The sequence below is a fragment of the Chrysemys picta genome, chromosome 4 (assembly GCF_011386835.1).
Source record: "Chrysemys picta bellii isolate R12L10 chromosome 4, ASM1138683v2, whole genome shotgun sequence".
NCBI classification, from domain to species: domain Eukaryota; kingdom Metazoa; phylum Chordata; order Testudines; family Emydidae; genus Chrysemys; species Chrysemys picta.
Window position 1 is genome coordinate 11,311,694 of NC_088794.1, and position 9,796 is coordinate 11,321,489.

Here is a 9,796-nt window from a genome sequence, read left to right on the forward strand (position 1 = left end):
CACAGAAACCCCAGTGTCAGACACCTGTCAGGGCACCACTGGGAGGGATGCACATATTTGGATCTGGGAGGTGTGCATACCAATGCAGTGTGGGTTTGCAAGTGAGCTTGGAAAGCACATGTGATGGGTTTCCTGGGATAGGAGTATGGGACTGCGGAGCCCTCTCTCCCACCAACCTGGGGATTCCGTCACACACTGTGATGTGGATGTCAAGCTACAAACCTTGGATAGGCACTGCACTTACACAGCCATCCACAGGCAGGGACACGCCCAGCTGAGTTACATGAATGATCTCCCAGCTACTCATGAACCATCAGTACAGAGGTTCCAGCCAATTGTCCCCAGCCTTGCCCCCAAGAGCTGTACCGTCTTCTTGCCCTGGTCAGAAGCATGACCAGTGTAGGTTCATTACCCAGTCCGCCCCTTATTCAATGTGAGTGGACACACATTAACCTTTGTAACCTGAGCTGAGATCTCCCAAGCACTTCAACCAAAGCACACTGTTTTAGGTAAAATATAAAACAGATTTATTAACTACAGAAAGATCGATTTTAAGTGATTAAAAGTAGCAGGCATAGAGATCAAAGTTGGTTATTTAAGAAACAAAAATAAATTCACAGTCTGAGTTCTACAAACTAATCAAGCAGTGTCTCACCCTGACTGATGGTTAGGGCCCTTTGTTTTCGGTTTTTATTTTATTTAGATTCCCCCAGGAATTTATTGATGTTTATTACTACAACAAAAACAGGTCAAAATCAGTGGGAAAAAAATTCATATTTTTCTGGGTAAATATCGGAGCTTATTTTGGTGGACGGAAGGACTGGGGAAAAAAGTATTCAGTAGATTAATGCTTTGATGAATGGAATTCAATGTGGTTTACGGCAGAACTAAAACAGAACTCAAAACACAATGCCAGCTCTGAGTTTAAGAAAACAATATATCTCTAATCCCCAAATAAAACTTCTCATTTGAATAAACAGTTTACTGCTATAGATTTAGACTTAGTAGCCTATAAATAATATTTACATATAATAATTGGCCCACACGATTGGCAGCGCATACACTCAACTTCATCCTTTTCTCCTGTTTTTGGTTTTTAAAAGCTTTCGAATACTTCCTTGTGTTCTGAAATGTATTCTGATACAGATTTTCATTTTCTTCCCATTTTGGTGCATCAGATCTTTAAAAAGTTATCTACTAACAGCTTGAAACATGTACGTGGTGGGCGTGAGATTCATCAGTACATGCAGATATGCGCACACATCTCAGAGCTTGCATGCGTGCTCATTTATTGTGTGTAGCGTCTAAATTAATGCATAGCTTTACTTTAACAGGCAGCTTTGCATATACACACAGACTAATAGATTATCATAATACATATTTGAATGATTCAAAAGTAGGGTGAAAAGCGGAAAAAACAAATAATACTTTTTGTAAAATCTGGGAATTTTGGGGGGTAAACTGAAAACGAAGGGGCTTACAAATGGTACAAGCAGGATACAGATTCTCAATACATAGTGTGGGACTCTTTCCTGGCCTGGGATCACCCTCCCCCAGTTCAGAGTCTTTGTCCTCCAGATGTTAATTCCAGGTATGAGTTGGGGGGACACAGAGGTGAAGTGATGATGTCACTTTCCCTCTTTTATAGTTTCTTCCAGAGTGCTGGAAAGTCCTTTGCTGTGACATGGGGATCTGCCCCCACTGGTCAAGCCATCTTCATTGTCTACATGTTCTCTCTGAGAAGTGTCCACTGTATACAGTTCCTGGGATAGTGGATTATTTTCTTGATGGGTGTTGATGGCCCATTAACCGCTGTCTGGCTACTCCATTGTTGTAGGTGAAAGACTGGTTGTGGGTGTTTTCAGCTTCACAACATAGTTCAGTAACATATACAGCAATACTTCATAACCTCACCTACAGTGATAGCATATACAATCCAACAGGCTATGAATGTTCAACAGACCAAGACCTCACAAGGCATGTTTTGAACAAAGAATCTATAATAATTATATCAGCATGGTGAATATGGAGGTTCCAGGATGCTGCTTTGAGGTGCAGAGTGTCACAGCACAAGTACCATGACCTGGGTACGCTACAGAGTGCAGACTTGTCCTAAGTTACGCTGGAGGCTGAGCAGAGGATCAGGAAAGGAGCAAGGTGGCTTTTAGCCTCCATCCCCCCGCGTGCTGAGCACAGCAGGATGGGACCCACAGATGAGAGGGCACAGCTAGGGCACAGTGAAGAATCAGAGATAATGGAAATACAGGAGAGTGGCCCTGAACTACAGCATCCTCCACAACAGGGAACTGCTCGGGGGCGGATGACACTCGTCACCCATGAGTCTCCTTGGAAGCAGTTCAGGGGTTAGTGTAGACAGGATGAGTTCAGCTCATTGGTCAGTGCCAGCTTCTCCTGATGAGGGGTAAAGAGGTGGCAAGTTTTGAGGGAACGTTGGATCTTGTTCTCAAGAACGTTTCCTAAGTATATGTAAGGCTGATGTAAAGCAGTGTCTATGGGACAAAGATGTAAAGTCTGTGGATGAGATGGTTTTTTAAGAAGAAGAAAAGGAGCAGGTTGACCCAGAGGTGGATTTGAGTACAGGCTTCTTTATTGCGATACTTGTTCCTCTCGACCCAATTGTTGAGTAAGCACTGGATTAGTTACAGGACACCCTTTTTATCTACCGTATAGACTCGTTCATAAGCTGAATATTTTTGGTAAAAAAATGACGCGTCAAAGAGCGGGGGTTGGCTTATGAACAGGTCTACACCAAAATGTGATGATTTTAAACTCTATGGAATCATTGAATTGAATATCTAATACATTGTCGTTTTGTTTACCTGGAGCGTCTGCAGGCATGGTGCCACTTCCCGCAGCTCCCATTGGCTGGGAATAGCAAACCGCGGCCACTGGGAGCTGAGGGTCTCTGTGCCTGTGAACGCTCCAGGTAAACAAAACGTCCAGGCCTGCTAGCAGCTTACCCTGACGGGCCGGGAACCAAAGTTTGCCAACTCCTGAAATATAGGGTAGGCGTATGAAAGGGTCATACAGTTCTTGCTATTTTTACATATCCATCTTGGGGGGTCGGCTTATAAACAAATGGGCTAATCAGAGAATATCAAGGTTAGAAGGGACCTCAGGAGGTTATCTAGTCCAACCCCCTGCTCAAAGCAGGACCAATCCCCAGACAGATCTTTGCCCTAGATCCTTAAATGGCCCCCTGAAGGATTGAACTCATAACCCTGGGTTTAAGCAAGCCAATGCTCAAACCACTGAGCTATCCCTTCCCCCTGAATGAATATATATAGGTAAGTTAGTATGTAAACACCTACATCCGGTACAACACCCCAAAACCCCTTATTAAGTAATAGAATCACCCATACAATTAGCATACCCACCCCTATCTATTGTTCACAGCATTACACATGTTATACAGGCATTTTTACCTTGAAAATACATTTCTTTGCAATAATCTATTGCTAAACATTTTCCCTAATCAGCGGTTCTCAGGGGAGGGAGGAAGGGGCCATGAGCCAGGGCTTGTTTATGTAGCTGGGAAAGGAAGGGAAAGGGAGATAACATTTCTTTTACCTTCTTTCACACAAAGGGTATTTATTAGACAACTACATTTCTCATGCAGCTGCAGGCCTTATCAATTCTTACAAGCAACAGGGAAGGGAAAAATATGGAAACTTATTGATCACACAAAGAAATACTGCCTGCTTATGCCTTTATCCCTTAATGCCACATCAGCAACTTCCCAGGTCTTTACCTAACCCTAACATATCCCAACACCTTCAAACAAACTCAAGTGTCTATTGAGGGCAGGCCACACAAAGGGGTTTAAAACTGGTGGGAAGGGAGGAGGGGGTTGGGAGCCTAAACATTCTCTTACCCAAAAACATCCCTCTACTGCTCACCCTCATCCCAAATCTCCTGTAGAAGCAGAAGAGCTCCAAAGGTGCTATCAGTGTAATGTCACGGATCACCTGAGGAGTAAATGCCCTGTGCTAGGAGGAAGCAGGCGACCAATGGCTCATGTTAGTTCTGCTGCCCTCACCGCTGAAAGCCCCCAAGCAATTGAAACCGATCATGCTGGTTTTGTGAGATTAGCCTCCACAGAACCAGACACGGAGCGTGTTAAGGTTGTAGAAATTAATGGCAGAGACTACTTGGGGCAGAAGGATACAGGGGCCCAGATCTCTCTGGTTAAGCAGAGTGTGGTCCCAAAGGCCAGTATGTTACCTGGCCAAATGGCAGAGATTGTGGGGGTGGGCGAAAGCAGATTCCTCGTACCACTAGCTAAAATCCATGTGGTTTGGGAAGGTTTGGAAAGTGTTTTGACTGTGGGGGTAATGGAACACCTCCTAGTCGACCTGCTCCTTGGTAACGATTTCTTGATTTCTTCCGTGTAGCTCAGGTTAAAGTATTTGCCTGCAGCAGGAGGAAGTTTTATGTTGGGACCCCCGAGGGAAAGGGGAAGGTCTCAGGAACTGCTGAAAGAATGGGAGAGAGTCTCCTTGATTCTTCTGCAGCAGGGAGAAGCCACATGCTTCCAGATGGGAGTGTGGCTGAGACCAATTCCTGCACTGCAGCTGGAGGCAACGCCACATCAGGAAGGGATGGGGGTGTAATGCCTGCCAGGGAGAGAAATGCCCAGGTTGTCAAGTATCAGAGGGGTAGCTGTGTTAGTCTGGATCTGTAAAAAGTGACAAAGAGTCCTGTGGCACCTTATAAACTAACAGAAGTGTTGGAGCATAAGCTTTCGTGGGTGAGTACCCACTTCATCAGATGCATGTGGGTATTCACCCACGAAAGCTTATGCTCCAATACTTCTGTTAGTCTATAAGGTGCCACAGGACTCTTTGTCACTGCCCAGGTCGTTAGCTGCCAGCAGGTCGCAGCTGAACCAGAGGCCAACCCGACTCTAGGGAGCAGAGAGAAATGTGTCCCAGAGGAGAGTCTAGAGAAGGGGTAGGGGATCTCAGAAACCAGTGAGGTGGGTGAGGATTTCTGTGACTCTGTAACAAAGGGAAGCAGGGTGCTTCCAAGTATGTGAGGGGCTGAGACTAGCTCCTTTCCAGCAGAAGGCAACATGCCCTCAGGCACAGAGGCAGGAGAAGTGTGGTCAGTGATTAAGGAAACTAGAAACTGTCCCAGTTGTTAGCTGGCAGAGTTTTGCAGATGAACCAGGGACACGACCCTTCCTAGGGAGCACAGAGAAATGTGTCTTAGGAGGGGGCCCAGAGGAGGAAACTGGGGAAGGAATAGTGAGGGTACAGGAATGTCTCCTCACTAGTCACTTGGGGCAGGATGCCTGGGACACTAGGAGGATGGCTGGGTCAGCATCTGTGCACCCAGGCACTCAGCCTGTGACCCAGGTTTTGAGAAGGAACTGTTTAACTGACCTCCTGGAGGGGAGCAGTCACACAGCTGACTTCTCAGGGACAGAGAAAGGGGTGGCGGAGGGTACCCCAATCCAGGTCCCAGTTTTTCAGGATGCCGTTTCTGATAAGTTTTTTGGAAAGTAACCGTGTCTCTTTAAATCAAGATGCAGCTCCAACCCCCATGATGACAGAGGAGTTGAGACCGGGAAATTGCAAGGTGGTACTTTGCCAGAATACAAATGTCCCAACTGACAGAGAAGGGGGTGTTTTCCCCAGGCTGGTGAGACACAGAGAACAGTTATGGAAAAGCTGCTGGGAAAAGGTGAATCTGATCGAAGGTTAAACACACCTAGCCCACAGATCATAGTCCTCTAGGAAAAGGGGGCAGGGAAGGACTCAGTGCTGGGAGGGGGAAACACAGGGTAACCCCGAAAGGGGAGCTGGATTTTCTGCATATGTACAGTCCTGGGGTTGGGAGACTGCTCCCCGAAGGGCCAGCCGATGTGCAGGATCTCTCTGAACACCTATCTTGCCAGACCCTGAGGCACCAAAATCCCAGAAACATGATTAAATTAAGAGCCCACACAGAGGGGAACACTGGAGGGAAGGAAAAGCCAGTAACTGATTACATTGGAGAGAGTCAAAAGACACCGTGGGTAATGAACAAACTAACCTCAAACTACACTATCTGAACAGAGGGGATAGTATCATACAGATATTTGTAAACACCCATCTGTGATAAAAATCTTGGTATTCATGTCAAGTTTTGGGATAAGAATTTTGTTACTGATGCTAAACCATATCTATCTCATAGAGCTGGAAATGACCCTGAAGGGTCATCAAGTCCAGCCCTCTACCTTCACTAGCAGGACCAAGTACCGATTTTGCCCCAGATCCCTAAGTGGCCCCCTCAAGGATTAAACTCACGATCCTTGGTTTAGCAGGCCAAGGCTCAAACCACTGAGCTATCCCTCCCTCTCGCCTCTGGAAATAGGTTTAAAGCTTATCACAGCAGAGAAACCATAAAAAACCTGGTTTGCTGTGTGTGAATGGGGAAATTGAGGCACACTGCCTCAGGGCCTTAATGGCTGGATGCCAAAAGAACTATAACACAAACTGCCTTTGAGATAGTCAGTGAGTAACTCTCTTGCAGTAAACTAAGGGGGGAGGTGTGACATTCTGAACCTCGGGGGGACACCCAGCACCCCCATGTTCATCCTTATAATATGATTGTGTGGTATCTAATGCAGTTTGTCATGTTGGGTGTCTTCAGAAGGCTCATGATGTACTAAGCATTGTTGTTATGGTAATGTTATAGTAATCGTTGTTATAGTAATATTATAGTAACGTTATAGGTTGTAATTTCATGTATATAGTTATGAGGTTGAAAATGTGTCCTCATGGGTTAAAGCAAGCCCAGGCAAAAACTCTCCAGAAGCAGAGGGGCAGTTCACACCTCATCAGGGCATGTATGGGACAAACCAAGCCCAGTCTCACAGGAACAAAGGACGCTGGCCTAGGCAGCAACAAAGGATCTGTTGGACTCTCGAGTGAGTCACCCCCTTCCTTTGGTCAGTTTGGGACTGCGATGAGGTAATGCTCCTGACTCTGAAGCAGTGTGGGGGCAAACCCAAGAGGGAAGAAAGGACAGGATAAAAGGGAGAGACGTTTGCCATGCTCTTCCTCTCTCTTCCACCTCCATCTACAGACATCACCACCAAGCAACTGAAGCGCTGATCAAAGGGGAGAGCCTGGCTGAAGGGCAACCAGCCAGCCTGTGGTGAGAAGCATCTAAGTTTGTAAAGGCATTGAAAGGGTTAAGATCAGCTTAGAATGCATTTTGATTTTGTTTCATTTTAACAAATCCGACTTGATATGCTTTGACTTATAATCACTTAAAATCTATCTTTGTAGTTAATAAATTTGTCTGTGTATTCTATCTGAAGCAGTGCGTTTGGTTTAAAGCATGTCAGAGACTCCCCTTGGATAACAAGCCTGGTACATATCAATTTGTTTCTTAAATTGACGAACTCATATAAGCTTGCAGCGTCCAGCGGGCATTATTGGACACTGCAAGATGGAGGTTCCTAGGGTTGTGTCTGGGACCGGAGATATTGGCTAGTGTCATTCGGTTGCACAATCCAGGGAGCACTTTACATGCCAGAGGCTGTGTGTGAACAGCCCAGGAGTGGGGGTTCTCACAGCAGAGCAGGGTAAGGCTGGCTCCCAGAGTCAAGGATTGGAGTGACCTAGCAGATCACCGGTCTGAATAACAACAGAGGGGAACATCACAGGTACCAATGTGAGATTTCTAAAGATAGTTACAGCACTCGATCCAAGGTTTAAGAATCTGAAGTGCCTTCCAAAATCTGAGAGGGACGAGGTGTAGAGCATGCTTTCAGAAGTCTTAAAAGAGCCACACACCAATGTGGAACTACAGAACCCGAATCACCAAAAAAGAAAAGCAACATTGTGCTGGTGGCATCTGACTCAGATAATGAAAATGAACATGTGTCAGTCCGCACTGCTTTGGTTTCTTATTGAGCAGAACCCGTTGTCAGCATGGATGCATGTCCCCTGGAATGGTGGTTGAAGCATGAAGGGACATATGAATCTTAGTGCATCTGGCACGTAAATATCTGGTGATTCCAGCTACAACAGTGCCAAGAGAACACCTGTTCCCACTGTCAAGTGACATTGTAAACAAGAACAGGGCAGTATTATCTCCTGCAAATGTAAACAAATTTGTTTGTCTGAACAAGAAGTAGGACTGAGTGAACTTGCAGGCTCTAAAATTTTACATTGTTTTATTTTTGCATGCAATTTTTTTGTACATAATTCTACTTCTGTAAGTTCAACTTTCATGATAAAGAGATTGCACTACAGTACTTGTATTAGGTGAATTGAAAAATACGATTTCTGTTGTTTTTTTACAGTGCAAATATTTGTAATTAAAAATAAATATAAAGTGAGCATTGTACACATTGTATTCTGTGTTGTAATTGAAATCAATATATTTGAGAATGTAGAAAACATCAAAAATATTTAAATAAATGGTATTTTATTATTGTTTAACAGTGCGATTAATCATGATTAATTTTTTTAATTGCTTAATTTTGTTAACAGCCCTAGTTAAAACACAACCACAACCACAAACTCCTGTGGCTCATTGGCCACATCTACGCTAGGAGAAAAGGTGTGTTGCGACGTGTTAGCTAGCCTGTTATTATCCTTGGCTGTTTGTATTGTGGTTGTGCTTAGGAGCCCCAGTCATGGGCCACGACCCCATTGTGCTGGGCGCTGTACATTATTTAACAGGTATATTTTGATAACACCTAGAAGCCCCAGTCATGGCCCAGGACATTGTGATAGGTACTGTACATTATGTATTAGGAGTATTACAGTAGTTTCTAGGAGTCCCAGTCATGGATAAGGACCCCATTGTGCTAGGCTCTGTACATTATGTATTAGGTGTATTATGGTAGCATCTAGGAATCCCAGTCATGGCCGAGGACACTGTGCTAGGTGTTGTACATTATTTATTAGATGTATTATAGTAGTGTTTAAAAGCCCCAGTGATGGCGCAGGTCCCCATAGTATTGGGTGCTGTACATTATTTAATAGGTATATTTCTATAGCACCCCTAGAAGCCCCAGTCATGGCCAAGGACACTGTGATAGGTACTATACATTATGTATTAGGTGTATTACAGTAGTTTCTAGGAGTCCCAGTCATGGCATAAGAGTCAGACCCCATTGTGCTAGGTGCTGTACATTATTATGAGGTGTATTATGGTAGTGCCTAGGCAGCCCAGTCATGGCCGAGGACACTGTGCTAAGTGTTGTACATTATTTATTAGGTGTATTATGGTAGTGTTTAGGAGCCCCAGTGATGGCCCAGGTCTTCATTGTGCTGGGCGCTGTATATTATTTATTAGGTGTATTATGGTAGCACCTAGGCGCCCCAGTCATGGCCCAGGACACTGTGCTAGGCTCTGTACATTATTTATTAGGTGTATTATGGTAGCACCGAGGCTCCCCAGTCATGGCCCAGGACCCCATTGTGCTGGATGCTGTACGGCCAAAGAGCAAAAAGAGGGTTCCTATCCCAGAGAGCTGACAATCTAAATCCAACCCGTGTTCAAACCATAGTGTGGACATGATCAACAGGAGTTTTAACCGGTGGTCGCTGGTCGAGGTAAACACTGGCTCCCCAGGAGGGTTTACACTAACACCTGTTCACACTGCAATCGCATGGCCAGACTGTAGCTAACCCGTGTCCCAAACCCACTTTCCCCCTGGTGAGACACGGCAAGGGGTAGGGTTGCCAGTTTTGGCTGGCCGTATTTCTGGAGGTTTTGTCACATGGCATAATCTTTAATTAAAGATTAATCTTTAATTCCTGGAGAC